The sequence below is a fragment of the Paroedura picta genome, chromosome 1 (genome assembly GCF_049243985.1).
Source record: "Paroedura picta isolate Pp20150507F chromosome 1, Ppicta_v3.0, whole genome shotgun sequence".
NCBI classification, from domain to species: domain Eukaryota; kingdom Metazoa; phylum Chordata; class Lepidosauria; order Squamata; family Gekkonidae; genus Paroedura; species Paroedura picta.
Genome location: NC_135369.1, coordinates 44,985,186 through 45,003,684, shown reverse-complemented (window position 1 = coordinate 45,003,684; position 18,499 = coordinate 44,985,186). Strand labels below are relative to the sequence as shown.

The 18,499-nt window shown below is 42.9% G+C and overlaps 1 protein-coding gene across 2 annotated transcripts in view; it reads right to left on the bottom strand.

Moving 5' to 3' along the window:
- Positions 1-18,499, bottom strand: part of LOC143837083 (phosphofurin acidic cluster sorting protein 2-like) — a 179,746-nt gene that overhangs the window by 116,762 nt on the left and 44,485 nt on the right. The window lies entirely within an intron of this gene.

The following is an 18,499-nucleotide window of genomic DNA, read 5'->3' as shown; positions in this document are numbered from 1 at the left end:
AGTTCAACGAGATCTGAACACAATGGAAAAATGGGCAAATGAGAACAAGATGCAATTTAATAAAGATAAGTGTAAAGTTCTGCATCTGGGTCAGAAAAATGAAAAGCATGCCTACTGGATGGGGGATACGCTTCTAGGTAGCACTGTGTGTGAACGAGACCTTGGGGTACTTGTGGATTGTAAACTAAACATGAGCAGGCAGTGTGATGCAGCGGTAAAAAAGGCAAATGCCATTTTGGGCTGTATCAACAGAGGCATCACATCAAAATCACAAGATGTCATAGTGCCATTGTATACGGCACTGGTCAGACCACACCTGGAGTACTGTGTGCAGTTCTGGAGGCCTCACTTCAAGAAGGACATCGATAAAATTGAAAGGGTACAGAGGAGAGCGACAAAGATGATCTGGGGCCAAGGGACCAAGCCCTATGAAGATAGGTTGAGGGACTTGGGAATGTTCAGCCTGGAGAAAAGGAGGTTGAGAGGGGACATGATAGCCCTCTTTAAGTATTTGAAAGGTTGTCACTTGGAGGAGGGCAGGATGCTGTTTCTGCTGGCTGCAGAGGAGAGGACACGCAGTAATGGGTTTAAACTTCAAGTACAACGATATAGGCTAGATATCAGGAAAAAGTTTTTCTCAGTCAGAGTCGTTCAGCAGTGGAATAGGCTGCCTAAGGAGGTGGTGAGTGCCCCCTCACTGGAAGTCTTCAAGCAAAGGTTGGATACACACTTTTCTTGGATGCTTTAGGATGCTTTGGGCTGATCCTGCGTTGAGCAGGGGGTTGGACTAGATGGCCTGTATGGCCCCTTCCAACTCTATGATTCTATGATTCTATGATTCTATGATTATAGAAAGTGATGTCTATATATCTGTTCCTTGTTCCACCATCCAGACATTAGAGGTTATACCCCATTTGCAACAACTGAACCAGCTCTTACCACACAGAGTAATTCCCTCTTACATTTTAACAGATTCTCTCCATTTTACAAATAAGTGAAATGATTCAATCAGCCATGGGCGTGGTTCTGTCTTCGATCTCAAACAACTCCTTATCCACAATAATACATTTAATTTGAATGTGGACACCAGTGCCTGTGAAGTTTCTTCAAATAGCTCAAAAACACAAATCCTTGACTTAGTACAAAAGACTAAGTTTATTAAGAGCAAGCAAGTTACACCGACAATACCCTGTTGGAACTAAGGAATGGCAGAACAGACACTGCATAAAATTCCCAAACCATTTCCCCCTCCCGTGAGAACCCATGAAATGTGGGAAATCTTCAAAAGACTAGATAGCCTGGCACCCAAGACTGAGGTGCTACATTCCAGAGACAATCCGGGGACAAGAGGAGATGGATGGGGGGGAAGGTGAGAAAATGAAAGGAAACAGCTCGAGCAGCAAAACTAGCCTTGGGCCCAGATTGCCCTCCCCTTAATAGTCTTGTTGAAGACAAAGGGGGAGCAAGGGCAGAGGCAAAGCAACTGGGGGCTCATCTGCAGTGGATGGTGGAGTACCAATGCACATTCAACAAACTGAAAATGTCTGTTCACAACTCAGCCAATTCTCCACCATGCCAACCCCCCTAAGCCCTTTATGGTGCAAGTAGATTCCAATGGCAATGGGGCGGGAGGATGGGTATCTGCACCCCTGTGCATACCTGTCAAAAAAGTTTAGTGAGACTTGAGAGGAACTGGGCAACCTTGGAGAAGTAGGTGTCTGCAATCAAACTGGCCCTTACAACCTGGCAGCACTGGCTGGAGGGGTCCCCGAGTCTGTTTGAGGTGTGGACAGACCACAAGAATCTGCAGGTTCTCTGGCAGTCATGGAAACTGTCTCCCAAACAGATCAGCTGACACTGTCTCTGAAGAAGTATGCATGCACACGAAAGCTCATACTCTGAATAACACTTTGTTGGTCTTAAAGGTGCCACTGGACTCTAAATTTGTTCTGCCCTCATGTTATGCTATAAAGCCAAAATAATCCTAAATCAGAAATGCACACAATGAAAAGAAGACCAAAACACAATGTTAGGTAAAAATGTCACCTCACAGGATGATCTGGTCCACTTCAAAAAGCTCAGCGCAAACTGACTCATGTCCAAGAAAAATTTCTAGAACTAGCACAGAACACCCATCAACAGACCGACAGTACAATCCTATGCACACCTACTCCAGCCTAAACCCAGTGAAATCAGTGGGCTTAGACTGGAGCAATTCTGCACACAATTATATATTGTTTTATAAATCAATAGGGCACCATGTTCAATCTTACCCCTGCCACATATTCACTAGCTGTCCTTTATCAAGCATTCAGAAACCTCTCTCAGCCTTACCTGCAATATGAAAATCACCTTTCCCACCTACTTTGTAGGGCTGCTGTCAGAATAAAAACAAGATAATGTATGTGAAGGACTTTAAAACTACAAGAGCTGATAGCCTATGACCCAAAGCTTCTGGGCTCCATTTAGTCACCTGAACCAAGATAATTTTCAGGCTTCTCATTTATAGAAGGCCAAGGGTAGTTCACATCAACGTTTTGCCTTTAATTTTGCTGCTCTTCCAAAAACAGAGTTTGTGCATGAATACAACAAGCATACCTACGGTTTTGGAAAGGAAACAGAAGATATGGAGAACATCAGAACACCAAGGAATCAAAAGGATTCCCTTTAACTGTTTGGCAAATAAACTGAAGAAAAGACTACTGGCTAATGCTGTGGGCACATACTGCGCAGGGGGGAAATATTGGGTTTGTGGTATATGCAACAATGTTCATCATTTGGTTTTATACAGGTGACCAGAATTCCTCTCCAATAAACACACACCCCACCAACCCATATGTCTGGAGCTAGTTACATTTCATACATTAATCTTTAAACAGCAAACTACTGATGAGCAGAATCCAGTGTTCTGGAACGAAACATGTTTACCACAGAATTTTAGCTAGGCAATTTAGATAATGTGTAAAGTGCACCTTGCACACTGCAACACAATATACCTGTAGCCGTGTCCAGCTGTCGCTGCACCCATGGCTAAAGAAGATTTACCAGGTGGACACTTGCTTATATTTGTACTCTTGCCCTGAGAGAGGAGGAACCTATGTCACTTGCCCTGGTCATAGGCATCTCTCAAGGATCCCTTTAATAATTTTAGAACACCCACCAGCCCATGTTTAGACAAATGGATAAATCAGACAATCTTTATTCTGGTACCCAGTGTCTGAGACAACTGTTCTGTCCTACTTCTCCACATGCTGTTCTGTCTGAGTGTCCTCATTCTTCTCAAGAAGCCCAGGAGATATGTCATTCCTAAGACTCAGCACAGTCTATCTTGTTCCGTTCATTAAAGTATTAGGAGCCAAAGTTCATTTCTAATTCAAACAGAAAATGCTCAGGGCCACCCATGATCTCTCTGCCTAACCAACTATAAATAAATAAATAAATAAATAAATAAATAAATAAATAAATAAATAAATAAATAAATAAATAAAGGAGGAGGATTGCAAGCCTGTTGTCCTGAGGTCCCTGGAAGAAGAATAAGATATCAGATAAGGAAGAAAAGAATAAGGTAAGGTCTGACACTAATATTTTTGCCTTTATTATGCTGTGCCTTCACAACATGCATGGAGCAATTTTCTCTCCCCTGCAATACACACTCATATGAGCACTCATAAACTCTGCACTTTCGAGAAATTTAACAGAAATTAATTTAAAACTGCCATTCAATGTTTCCCACATGCAGGAAATGCCCATTGGGAGACCTGCAGTGTATGAGGGGCTGAAAAGTGCTTTAAGTGTCATGTGAACTGATCTGTAACCAGGAAATCCCTGCTTCAGATCTAGCCTCTCCCACAAGCTTCCTAGCAGCCCTTAGGCAAGTCACTCCCACCTTCAGCAGTCCCCTCCCCAAAATCTGGCTTCTAAAATAAGCACACCAAATCATCTTGTAAAGTTGCTGTGAGGATAACATGCCTTGAACTCACAAAAGAACTATATATTTAAATACTAAGAATTATTACTACTCCCATGTATATAAATTTTATTCACAAAGCTTCCGAAGTGCATTAAACTCCATGCTGTCCAACCTGATAATGCAGTTCTCCCAGCACCTTTTCCCTAAGCGTGGTACTATCTTCATCAACACATCCAACCACAGGTTACCATGCAGTTCCTTTTGACAATCTCGGCAGCACTGGGAGGTGCATCGACCCCAGATGCAGAGGACACACAGTAAAAATATCCAAACACCAAATTTTAGCCAACATCTTCACAGCATCTACTATTACTATATACCTCAAGCAAGTGACAACAAAGCACAGGGAGCAGTCACCACCCCAAGCAGCAGTGCTGGCCTCATGCGTTCAAGGGCTGACTGTTCAAGCATGCGGCAAAAAGGCAGCTCTGTGGCATGCTGCCCTTTAAAATCAGCCTGTAGCCATTTCCACCCTATTGATAATCCAGCTACAGGCCAACTATTCCCAATTACTTCCCTCGTCCATTGATATTTGGTTTATTCAAATGGCTCACTTAGTAGGGATGTAGTCCATTCCCAAAGGCGTTTGTTAAAATCTTTCTATGCCATCTTTCACACTAACCAGGATGTCTAATAAAGCAAATCATTTCTACAGAGTGATGCTCCAGACCAAGCTGTAGCACTTCAGAAGCACAGGGCTGGAAACCAGGGACTTGGATGACAATACCAGTGTGATTTTTTGGGAGGGAGGGGTGAGATTTGTTACCTGAATACTTTGACAAAAGTCTCCATAACCCAGCGAGGCCTGCTTTTCATGCATAGCACGTAGCATGTATGGCTGGCACTTAAAAGATTATTACGGTAGGAAAGAACATTATTTGAAGAGCAGGATGAGAACAGCAAATGGGTGAAATGACAATTCTTTCCAAATCTAAGAAAGAAGAAGAAATGAGGAACACTACAGGCAAGACCATGGTAAATTAGCTCTTAGGCAACCCTGATCTTTCCTCTCTCTAATTCATAAGAGGCACCTTGACGCTTGACTGAAAACATGAACAAGAGAATCTAGGTACTTATGGCTGTTACATTAGACACCACATCAGCGGTGATCAGTAGCTCTAGTATTCTGTTCACAATCCTCTTTTTGGAAACAATTCTGCCTGCTACACAATGATCCTAAGTGTTAATCTTAAAAAGAGAGAAAATCTTTGCATGGCTGAACAGAGATCGGACACAAGCCCAACATTCTAGTCCTATTCACTACATATTTTGAAAACATTATTTCCTTTCTATCCTGCTCCAACATGAGGAAAGGCCCATGGGAAGTCAATTAAAAGGGAAAAGGGAGACTTTACCATCAAAGGCATTGTAATCCTCAACATTTCTTCCTCTGGTGCCCACCTTACTTTAATTTAGGAGATGGGCCAAAGCTTTTGTTCTTTCCCAGGCTCTTAAATGAAGGGTTCCATCTTCTTAGGAGCTAATTTTATTATCTGCCTCTTGCCTGTGGGACAGTTTTACACTGTTTTATGCCTCTTACTTAATAGTTTTTATCTTTTTTTGTGGTTTTGTTTTTGATTTTGTAAGCCACCTTGAAAGTTTCTGGAGAAGCAAGCAGGTTGAATTTTCTAAAGAACAGAAATGCCACCAGGAAGAGCTAGCCACAGGCAAGCTCAAGGCTATTAGTAAAACCCTAAGCAGCATTTCCCCGTTCCAAGTTGAGTGAAGACAAGAGGAAGTGAAATCAAGTAAATGAAGTTAAATATGGCAGGATGCTAACATACACACACAGCTCGAGCAGGCTCGGATGCCATGGCAGCACAGCTGTATCACCATTGACTTGCATTAAAGAGTTCTAGTATTAATGCCCCAGAAGGTAGCTTCAGATCTTTTTGACTTGTACAGAACCAAAGCTTCAGTTGAACTCGCAGGAGTCACATTTAAGAGTGACATCATTAATGCCATGTGCCCAGGAGTTCCATGAACAAAACACTCTAAGCCTTCTTTGGATGGAATTGTACAGTCTTCCTGGACAAAAAAGTCTCTGCTTCCTCAGGCTGCCTGAGTCCTCATTACTGGTGATAGAAAGAAGTGGACTAATATGTGGTTGCTAGGAAAACTGCTGGAGAATTGTTTCCAAGGGATCTAATAAATTTCAGAGACATGTCTAGTCTTAAGATCTTTAAAATCCAAAACTGGTATTTACACCCAAACTTTCTTTTAAAACAACCAATCAAACCCCAGCTAAGGTAGCTAACAAACAAAAACTGCATGCAAATGAAGTGAAAGCAGGCCTGTGCAGAATCCTCCTTGTTCTCTCACTTTCTTCCTGCTGATGGAAAGATTGGTAGGGGTTGGACAGAATCTTGAAAGTACATCTGTCTTATCTCCCTCTATGTGGAATGGCTGCTGATAGTCACTGGAGATTCGGGCCAGGAAGGCTGATTGAACGGGCCTCACGCTAATGTGGCATAGCTCTTCCCTAAGGAAGTGCTGTTTTGCAGGGTAGGCTGGAATAAGACTGACTGTAAACTGCGGGACGACAGGTGATTTAGCACCTATGGGAAAGCGGGGGGAGAGACACCTCAACATTGCCTTAGTCACCTGGATAATGATTATAACAGACTAGACAGAAAATGTATATTTGTGGGCCCAGAACAAAAACTTCATACCAGACAAAGCTAGAAGAATACTGCCTGCTGAAGGAAGTGTGCACAATACCACATTTCTCTTTTATTTAGAAGGGTCTAGAAAAAGCCCAGCTGCTGCTGGATGACTGAACAGCCATGTTACCTCTGCCCCAAGACATCTGAAATGACAAGGCAGCTCTGAACTAATATCACAGTAGGCTTTGAAAATCTAACATCTTATCTGCTTTCCAAGTTTTCAGGTTTGATGACATTTTCAGTTTTGTTGTCACTAGTTAGGTCTAATTCATTTAGAGCACCCACCCCCACCACAGAAGGAGACATTTTTTTTTTTTTATTTAACAAGATGTTTTAGTTTACCAGACAATTTTCCAAAGGAAAGAAAATCCATTCTTAAAAATTTATTGTTGCAGTCTGGCAATTCCCAGCCCAATCATATTTGCCAGGTATAGATGAATGAATGTGTAAGATACAGCATGTGCTATCGATGGACAAAGTTACAGTAAGATCTATGAAGATAAAATCAATGTTCAGGAATAACTTTTTGAAACGTGGTTCCCATTCATTCGATACTGGAATGTACAAAAACCCCAGGAGCAGGCAAAAGAAGAAATCTTAAAGTATTTCACTAATTTGTCACACATGTTAGTGTAAATTAAGATGTATTATTAATCAGCAGCTTGGTTCTTTCCTTTAGTTCAATTAGTTTGAATGCTGGACTTGGTCTGGTTTATATAAGTCCTTTCCCCCCTGATGTATACAATTGCTTATATGTTGTTATGTTAATAGAATGTTTTTGTGTGTAATGCCAATAAATATTTAAGATAGAAAGGGGCTAACATATTAAAACCTCATCTTAAAACCATTAAAACTAATACAACATTAAAACAATTTAAAACCGGAGCTTAACATAAATACAAAAACATAAAAGCAGCTGTTAAAACACTGGAGAGGAAGGCAGGATGAGGGATCACAAAGGGAATTTATTTATTTAGATTTCTAAATGCCAGTCCAAGCAAAAAAAGTTCTAGCATAAGAAACAGATGGGAATATACTCATCTCCTTGAGGAGATTTCCAAAGTTTTGGTGCCACTACTGAGCAGGCCCTCTCTTGGGTTGCTACCTGCCTAGTCTCAGAAGGTAGGAACACCTGAAGCCAGGCCACCAAAGATGACCACAATGGCTGGGCGTAATAGAGAAAACAGTCTGATTTTAACAACTGCCAATAAGCAACATGCTGCCCATCTGTTTCATCAGTCATTCTTCTGATCCTTCTGTTTTGCCAGATTTCCAGAGAAAAAGAATATTCCATCATATTGGTTTGCTTTTTTAAAAAGAAAAAAAATCCCTTTGGGGCTTAATCGTTGCCACAGTGAACCTATGCACTGAATTCTTTGCATCTGCAAAACAATGAAACCTGCCTGCCACCTGAAATGTCTCAAGTTGGTTTAAAGTGCAGCAACAAGTTTAAAGTGTGGCAGCCAGTTTCCTTAGCAACTCAGGGCTCACAAAACAACACACCACCATCCACTGAATACAATCTTGGAGATCATGCCAGCTTCAAAGCCACTCTAAGAGACCCTTCTTCCTCTTTTCCCCGAGGACAAAAGACTCCCAACATTAGTTATATTACACTAGAAACCATCGAACTCCCCAGCTAGAGGTGAAGCTCCTGAATGGAAAGCATCAACTTAAACATCAAGGAACTCAAGGCAATGTAGGGAGGAAAAGAAAGGCCTTGACACACGGAAGAAAATCACAGAAGAATATCCAGGGCTCCTCCTAAGTCTTAGCTTCCCCAAACCAATGAAGCCAGATCTCAACACAGAGCCATGCTCTCCCTTCTTGCAGAAGCTATTAAAGAAAGAGAAAGCTATTTCTACTTTTAAATGTGCCTTGGGGGTGACACTTTAAAAGCATAATGTACATGAGACAAAATAAAACCCAAATTAAATATGCAACAGAGAATCTGCACAGGCAAAAGAAAAGGAAAAGAAACCCTCTTGTCTTTGTCACACAAGTTATTAGAATGGCATGCAAGCATCTTCTCAGTCGTGGGGGTGGGGGTTTCCTATTAAGGCACATTAATTTTTAAGCCAAACTACAGATGCATGGAACCAAAGTGCCATCTAGTATAAACATCCTGCCAGAACTGCAGGCTTATCCATCCACATACATATATATGTATATGCATATCCTGATCCATGGTGATCTATATATTTGTGAAACTCCCGGGGGGTGGAGCGGCACATGCCAGGAGTCACTGGCTGCTGTAAGTGTTCAAAGGATGACACAAATTTCACCCTACTGGGGCCATTTCAGATCTGGGCTATGGTGTGCAGGGGAAGACAAGGGCCTGATTCTATCTATATAGTAGTTCTGAGCAGAATCAGACTCCTGGGGGCTTTCAAAGTTGCTTAAAGTTTGACTTTAAGTAAAGCAAGGTGGCTCAGCGGAACCCAACCCAACTTGCTAGAATGCAGGGCTGGTTTATCCATGTAGTATATGCTACAGACCCTGCACTTCCAACCACCCTGCATAGTACCTTCCCCCCGTGGATCACGGCCATAGCCTCTCTCCTCCTCCCTTTCCCCTCTTTAAGAACACTCACAGTGACATCCATTTCCAGTGGCGAGAAAGAGCCGTGGTGCCAATGCCACCGCCGAGGCCGCTGCCCTGACAACAACGAGCACCCACGCAGCGGACTGTGGAGAGAAGGTGCTGCTGCCACACAGCCCACGCTGGGGATGCTGCATTGCTGCCAGTGGCCCGGCAGCGACGTTGCTGCTACTGCGGCACACCCGGTCCCCAAGCCGAAGACTGACATGTGGCATTTCAATGTGCAGTCGATGCACCACCCTGTCCCACCTGCCATTCCTTCATACCGCTGGTGGTTGCCAGCGACACCCAATCTGAACCTGCCCTCCACCCCACCTTTCCCACACCACGTGAGCGCTGCCCATCCCAGCCTCCCGGAGCAACTCTCCCCACACGCCCACACACCACCGCCACCCCCCTCACACCCCCGCTAGCGCCCGCTGCATTCGCACATGCAGTGGGTTGACTAGTATTAACATAATACACAATGCAATCCTACGGTTCAGTAGTAGAAGAAGAAGAGTTGGTTCTTATATGCCACTTTTCCCTACCCGAAGGAGGCTCAAAGCGGTTACAGTCGCCTTCCCATTCCTCTCCCCACAACAGACACCCTGTGAGGTGGGTGAGGCTGAGAGAGTATGACAAGTAAGGAAAAATCTTGGAGAATATCTTGGTATAAGAGAGATTTCTTGGGGCCTCAGCATCACTACATCAGTGTAAAGGCCCGAAATGGACCGTACTGGAGGCACATTAAGGGAAAAGTGGGACCTAGTCCTCTAAATTCTCTCAACCCACAACAACCGGCAAAAATGCTGGCATAAATATTCTGATTATTCTTCATTTCAACCTCATTCCAACATTGCAGCCCCATCACTTTGTCAGAAAGATTCCAAAAAGGCAGGGTGGTGGCTACAGTCCAAGTTTTTGGACAATACTCCCCTTCCAGCAGGTCAGCAACTCCTGCGAGGATACTGGTGAGAAAAGGAAGAGATTTATCTCCCAAGCTTGGCTATAGTTATTTAGTTAAATATGTTTGTCAAAGACTGTAACAAACAGTCTTTGGTGTAGTCAGCTTAATGTAATGGTTAGGAGTGTGCACTTCTAATCTGGAGAGCTGGGTTTGATTCCGCACTCCTCCTCTACATGCAACCAGCTGGGTGACCTTGGACTCGCCACAGCACTGATAAAGCTGTTCTGACCGAGTAGTGATATCAAGGATCTCTCAGCCTCACCCACCCCACAGGGTGTCTGTTGTGGGGAGAGGAAAGGGAAGGCGATTGTAAGCTGCTTTGAGAGACTCCTTCAGGTAGAGGAGTCATATGAGACCCAGTTACTATTCTTCTATTTATTTAATATATATACTTTAGCTGCCTTTATTTATTAAAAACATTAAAGCAAAAATTTAAACTTAACGAAATGCAGTCCTAATAAAACCATTCTCAACCATCCCACTAAAGACTGAATTAATGTGGGGGAGCAGACACACCAGCCTGGGGAAGGTTTGGCTGCCACTCAAAAGGTCTCTTTTACCCACCAAATGAGCTTCTTTGATTGATGGAACAGTCAGGGGGCCTCCTCATGTGATCTTAACTTCCTGGCACAAACATATGGTCCAGATATCCTGGTCCCAAGCCATGTAGCACTTTAAAGATGGAGTGACTACGTATTGGATGTATTCTATCTCTCTTTCCTCCCAAAGGGACCCAAATCAACTTACAGAATGTTCCAAATAACCAATTTTAAATTTACAAGTCCAATAAAGAAAGCAAATATATCTTTAGCAAGGCCACATGCACTGAGTATCATAGGCCCCAGGCTATGAGCCAGAGGCTAAGAGCCAAGTCCAGGAGCCCTCTACACTTTGACTTGTGTCTCTGAGCAAACCCATGCTTAGGTACCTGCAGAGAGAGGAAAACAACAAGACAGCCCTCACTTGCAATTGTTGTTACCCGCCACAAATCATTCCTGAGAGTGGTGGGATAAAAATCCAATAAATAAATATAAATAATCTCTCGGAAATCCCCCCCCCCCTGCCAGCAGCTCATTCACACAGGCCATGAGTCCAACAGACACATGCACAGACCACATACATGATTACTCTCCTCATGACCCATTGAGGCTTCAAAATATATAATAAATAAATATATTTCTAACCCACCCTTCCTGTACAGCTCAAGGTGGGTAACGACACTGTTAAAACAATTAGTTAAAATCACAACATCCTATAATTTACTCCCAAGCTGATAAAAAGCAGATCCCGGGGATCAAAGTTTTGAAGCAGATCTTGCTTCAGTTTCCAGTGGCAAGGCCAGCATCTCCTGGAGGAACACCTCTGTGGAACTGATTACAGTCCCTCAAGCCCCCACCCTTTTTGGCAAAAAAGCCCTGGCCCTGGTCGAGGCCAATTTTACATCCTTTAGGGCGGTGATCCTCAGCAATAAAAGTCCTCAACGTTAATGCCATCCTGTACTGAAGAAGTCTGGTATCTAACTTGCATTTTTTATTTTTTGGTACCTGAGAACTTCTCTCTGTTTTTGTTTTATCAGTTAAGCAGGGCAGGAGAGGGATGGCTCCTGATCGGCTTTCTCAAAGTCATTCATCACATTAAACACTCATGCTTGTTAGCTTCCTCTCTAATTTGAACTATTCCATTCCTGTCAGCCTCTTCACACAAGTGCTTACTCAAGACTTTTATCATTTTCTCTGGCCTTTCAAAATAAATAAATAAATCTAGTTCAGTGAAGTCTTCTTAAGAAGAGACAACTGGAGGATTTCAAACAAGGACAAATGAAGTGATTCACAACAGTGTTCAACTGCTGTTATTTTCTACCATCCCTTCCTGGTGACAGTCTAATATCTCATTTCCTTTTGAGGCTGCAGCTACACAAGCAAGTCATGGAAGTGTACTCAGTTGCTCATAAAGGTCCTTTTCCTGACTAACAGTCAGGAATTAGTTAAAATTAGTTAAAATTCCAGAATAAAAGAATATAGTGATTTAAAATTTCTCCCTTGGGTACATCATTCTGCATTTATCCACAGTATTTCTAGCCATTCACAGGGCTCAACAAAGGGGCCTCTGAATTCCCACACTTCTTTCAGGCTCTGAATTGTTTTATCAGCCACTTTCCCCTCCACCAGGGATGGTTCAAATTCCAAGAGACTGCCAGAGAGGCATGTTCCACTACACTAAACAGACTCTGCAGGCTTGAAGCCTGCAGAACTGAACAAATACCACATGCAAACATACACAGGGTATATTTCTAATATGATCAAAGGTAACAAAAAAAACCCCCTAAGTGCAACATTATTAAACTGGAAGATAAGGATTTCAATTTTTTCTGAGGGGGGCCTCCCTCACTAACGATTTAGTGGGTCCGCCTCCCTGTCTATACCCCCAAAAGAGTCTTACACACCTCCAACCAGCTGTGGATCACCGGCCTCAGAGAAGTGTGTCGGACCTCAGCAAGGGCCAGAGCCTTCTTGGTACTGCCCCCCCCCCCCACCTGGTGGAACGAGCTCCCTGAGGAAATCAGAGCCCTGCCTCAACATCCACAGTTCTGCACGGCCTGCAAAAGGGAGCTCCTCCACCAGGCATTCACTTGAGGCCGACCGTCTCAGAACACCTGCTGGTCTGCCCCCCCTCAGACACCCTTCCATAACTGAACAATTTGATCTCTCCAGTGTTTTTTAAAAAAATGCTGGATAGCTCCAGCCTTTATTAAGAGAGGAAATGACAGAAAGAAAAAAGAACAAAAGATTATAATTCTATGACAAGTCAGTTTATGCTACTAACTTATTAATACTTATTAATACATATATATATATATATATATATATATATATATATATATATATATAGCTAGCTAGCTAGCTAGCTAGCTAGCTAGCTAGCTAGGTATTGTGAGAAGTAGCTAGCTAGGTATTGTGAGAAGTATATATATATATAGCTAGCTAGCTAGCTAGGTATTGTGAGAAGTACCCCCAATGTTCTTCAAATTCTTCTGCTGGTCTATCATTAACTAGATTGGTAAGCTTTGCCATTTTGGTCAATTCTCCCAGCTTTTCTATCCAGTCTGTTATTTTGGGCATATCTTCTTGTCTCCATCTTCTTGCGATCACCATCGCTGCAGTTGTCACATGGAAGAAAAACTCACCTGCTTTACAAGGGAGATTGCCCAGGGGCACACTCAACATGTATTGAGGACATAATGCGAATTTAGTGTTTAACATTTTTTCTAATACATCATGTACTTTCACCCAAAATCGTTGCATATTTTTACATTGCCACCCATATGAAAAAGGAGCCCACTTTATCTTTACATTTCCAACATTTGATACCATAATTTTTAAAAATATGACCCAATAACTTAGGTGTTGCATACTACCTATAAAACATTTTGAACCAGTTCTTTCAATTGTTGGCTCTTTGTACGTTTTGCTGTATTTTTCCACATCGATTCCCACTCCTCCATTAAAATATTTTGGCCAGATTCAACATCCATTTCACCAAACAATTTTTAACCTGTTCAGATTTTTCCCCCCAGTGTTGTTATTCATGTTGTATTGTAATTGTTACCGATAGATTGTTGTGATGTTCTATTGAAAACTGTATAATGTTATAGATTGTTATAGTGTTCCATGTAAACCGCCCAGAACCATAAAGAATGAGTGGTATAAAAATCCAATAAATAAACAAACAAATAAACAAACAAATAAACAAACAAATAAATAAAGTTATATGGGTTATAATGGACCTTGACTAGAACTAAGTGTCACCTTGTGACACTGCATGGTTCCACTTTGACCTATGTCTTCAGAGAGGTTATTCTAGAGGCTGACAGCGTTCTGACTTCTCATTCCAAATGTTTATCCTCCACAAGAATGGGCATATGTGAATGAGAAGATTGACAGCCCAGAGAACAGCTGAGAGTTGACATTTTAACCTCCCATCCAACACTATTATTGCCTCCCTATGGAGAAGTATTTCAATCATCAGAAAGGCCAAAGCTGAGAGTGAGCTAAGATTGGCCAGGGAAGCCCATTGTAACAAGAAAAGATTTTTCAGTTACGTGAGGAGCAAACGTAAAGTAAAGGAGGCAATAGGCCCGCTGTTGGGTACGGATGGACAAACTCTAACGAAAGATGCAGAGAAAGCAGAAAGGCTTAGTGCCTATTTTACATCTGTTTTTTCCCACAGGTCAAAGTGTTTAGGCACATCTAGAGATGGCTGTAGCCAAAGGATAGTGTCTGGGTGGCAGGTTAACATGGATAGAGAGGTGGTCGAGAGGCATTTAGCTGCACTGGATGAGTTCAAATCCCCTGGTCCAGATGAAATGCACCCGAGAGTACTCAAAGAACTTTCCAGAGAACTTGCACAGCCCTTGTCCATCATCTTCGGAACCTCTTTAAGGACTGGAGATGTCCCGGAGGACTGGAAAAGAGCAAACGTTATTCCGATCTTCAAAAAAGGGAGGAAGGATGACCCGGGAAACTACAGACCAGTGAGTCTGACCTCTGTTGTGGGGAAGATAATGGAGCAGATATTAAAGGGAGCGATCTGCAAACATCTGGAGGACAATTTGGTGATCCAAGGAAGTCAGCATGGATTTGTCTCCAACAGGTCCTGCCAGACCAACCTAGTTTCCTTTTTTGACCAAGTAACAGGTTTGCTGGATCGGGGAAATTTGGTTGATGTCATTTACTTGGATTTTAGTAAAGCTTTTGACAAGGTTCCCCATGATGTTCTGATGGATAAGTTGAAGGACTGCAATCTGGATTTTCAGATCGTTAGGTGGATAGGGAATTGGTTAGAGAACCGCACTCAAAGAGTTGTTGTCAATGGTGTTTCATCAGACTGGAGAGAGGTGAGTAGCGGGGTACCTCAGGGTTCGGTGCTCGGCCCGGTACTTTTTAACATATTTATTAATGATCTAGATGAGGGGGTGGAGGGACTACTCATCAAGTTTGCAGATGACACCAAATTGGGAGGACTGGCAAATACTCCGGAAGATAGAGACAGAGTTCAACGAGATCTGAACACAATGGAAAAATGGGCAAATGAGAACAAGATGCAATTTAATAAAGATAAGTGTAAAGCTCTGCATCTGGGTCAGAAAAATGAAAAGCATGCCTACTGGATGGGGGATACGCTTCTAGGTAGCACTGTGTGTGAACGAGACCTTGGGGTACTTGTGGATTGTAAACTAAACATGAGCAGGCAGTGTGATGCAGCGGTAAAAAAGGCAAATGCCATTTTGGGCTGTATCAACAGAGCCATCACATCAAAATCACAAGATGTCATAGTCCCATTGTATACGGCACTGGTCAGACCACACCTGGAGTACTGTGTGCAGTTCTGGAGGCCTCACTTCAAGAAGGACATCGATAAAATTGAAAGGGTACAGAGGAGAGCGACGAAGATGATCTGGGGCCAAGGGACCAAGCCCTATGAAGATAGGTTGAGGGACTTGGGAATGTTCAGCCTGGAGAAAAGGAGGTTGAGAGGGGACATGATAGCCCTCTTTAAGTATTTGAAAGGTTGTCACTTGGAGGAGGGCAGGATGCTGTTTCTGCTGGCTGCAGAGGAAAGGACACGCAGTAATGGGTTTAAACTTCAAGTACAACGATATAGGCTAGATATCAGGAAAAAGTTTTTCTCAGTCAGAGTAGTTCAGCAGTGGAATAGGCTGCCTAAGGAGGTGGTGAGCTCCCCCTCACTGGCAGTCTTCAAGCAAAGGTTGGATACACACTTTTCTTGGATGCTTTAGGATGCTTAGGGCTAATCCTGCGTTGAGCAGGGGGTTGGACTAGATGGCCTGTATGGCCCCTTCCAACTCTATGATTCTATGATTCTATGATTCTATGATTCTATTCTCCAGGGAGAGGGGGGACTTCTTTCTAAACCCCAGAACAGAGATGTATCAATAAGTTTGGGTGAAGTGGTACATAACTTGACTTTGGGCCACAAACCACAAGCCTTTGCAACAGCAAAGGCATTTTTTTTTCATTTTGGCAAGTGCTTTTAAAGGGATATTTGCATATAAGCCTAGCTTTTCAGCAAGGCACTGAAAAAGTCTTCCTCAGTTTATATGCGGGCAATTGAAATAACAGCCTGCTGCCAGCCAGCCAATTGTAGCATTGCATTTTGCAAAGATCTTCAAACCTGAACTTGTTGCTCCCAGCCAGCCAATAGTAGAATTGCCTGCTGCAAAGGTCTTCAAAGCTGAGCTTGTTTCTTCCAGCCAGCTAGCTGTAGAATTGCCTGCTGCAAAGTTCTTGAAAGCTGGCAGCTTGTAGGACATAAATGGTTCGACTGAGGTTTGACTTTTCCCCCTTCTTTTCCTAATCACTTCTGTGGGTGGGGTGGGTTTTGGGGGGGCTTTGGGATCTACGTACTGTTTCTTTCTCCTTTTATCTGCAGGGCAGCATTGTTTGCCTTTTCTTCTTGGGGTTGTATTTCTTTTAAAAGTTGATTTTTATCGTTCTTTCCTTTATTTCAGTGTTTTGCTCTGGGAGGCACTGTAGCTGTAGTTAGAGTAGTCCATTCTCCCAGTTTGGTACCTGTTGTACTTGTAGCAGGTTGCCAACTTCGGGTACTGTTGTTTTGCTCTGGTTTGCTGGCCTGGGGGACACCGTTTGCTTCTCCTGTCAGAGCTGTTCTCTCAGAGCAGTTCTGTCAGTGCTCTCTCAGGGTGTCTGGCATCAAGAGAGGAAGGGAAGGCAATTGTAAGCCGCTTTGAGACTTCTTTGGTTAGTGAAAAGCGTGGTACAAAAACTAGCAGCTATTCATCCTCTTGACTTTTCTGAATTTGTTGGGGGGGGGGGGAGGCTGGATGGGAGAGCCTGTGATGATGGAGCATGGATTAAGTGCTTAGCCCATCCTGTAAATTTACCAGTAGCTGCTGCATTGTCCATCCTCGGCTTATATGCCAGTCAATAAGTTTGGTCAGATTTTGCGGTAAAATTAGGTGTCTCTGCTTATATGTGGGTCAGCTTATATGCAAGTATATACGGTAATTGAAAGCACTCACATATAAGAGCTTTACAACCCAAGGCTTGCAGCAGGCTTTCATTTTCAGCAGAGGCTCTCCACCCTGAACATCAAGCTCCACATTTCTCCCCACACTTTAACTTATTTTTCTTTTGCAAATGAGCTGCGCTATAGCATTACAACACAGTTTGGTAGGGAAATGACAGGTTTCTGGGCTGTGGGCAGGCACTGAAATCACCAGTGCCTCTGCACTTATGTGCAAATGCCAGGGAAAAAGAGAGGAAGGCAGCAGAAAGTACATCACGGAAGGGAGGGAGCAGATACCATTCTTGTTCCACTTGGGGCACATTCCCACATGCAGAAACAGTTTTTGTTGTACAAACAAAACACCAACTGTAGAGAAGTTACAGATTCACCCAAATACTTCAAATTTTCTGAAAGAAAATTGACTTGCCAGGAAGCATACATGTTATACAATATTTATACTTGTTGCAAATATTCAAATTAAAAGTTAAAAACCCATATTCATTAAGAAGATCGCGAGCACTGAAGATATTTAATTATTCACATCTAAAGAGATGCTTCCCTTGTGTTTAGCATAAAGACCAGTCCACTATTGTTACAGGTAAAACTGTGGTGGGATTGAATTTTACAGCTGGCAAGTAGTAAACAAGAGCTGGCTATCGAACCCAGTACAGCTAGTGGATGCTTGTCAATGTGATTTTGTGTATAGATCTCAACTACAAAATGCTGAGCTTCCTTCACATAGGATTTCACTTTCACAGAGGATACACAGCTTATGGATGGGCACAAATCACTTCTCCCCTTCAAATTCTTCATGAAGTTCATTGTTCCCGCCTGAACATTTCCCGGACCTTTTGTCTGGTTGTCTTCAAAGTTCGGATCATTTAAACCTAGTAGCTGAGCAGGGCAGTCTGTCTTTCACCTGTAAGGCTTAAATGTCTCTGTTTCACTTCCCCTTCTCCAAACAGAGTGAAGGAAAACAGACCCCTGAAATGGCTGGCAGCCATTTCAGCGCTCCACTTTCCTTCCCTCCCTTTGGAAAGGAGGGGAGTAAAACAGACAGGTGGACCCATTTCAGTGGTCCCTTCTTCCCACTTCTAAGTGAGGAGAAGCCAACTGAACTGGCTGAACCCAGCCGGTTTGTTTTGGGACTTCTGGGTTGTTTGGGTTTGGGCTTTGGCTCAGGAACACCCTGAAACCCACTAGAACTTTCTGATTGGTGCCCAACCCTAATACAGCCCAATTAATTATAACGAGGAGAGGATTTTC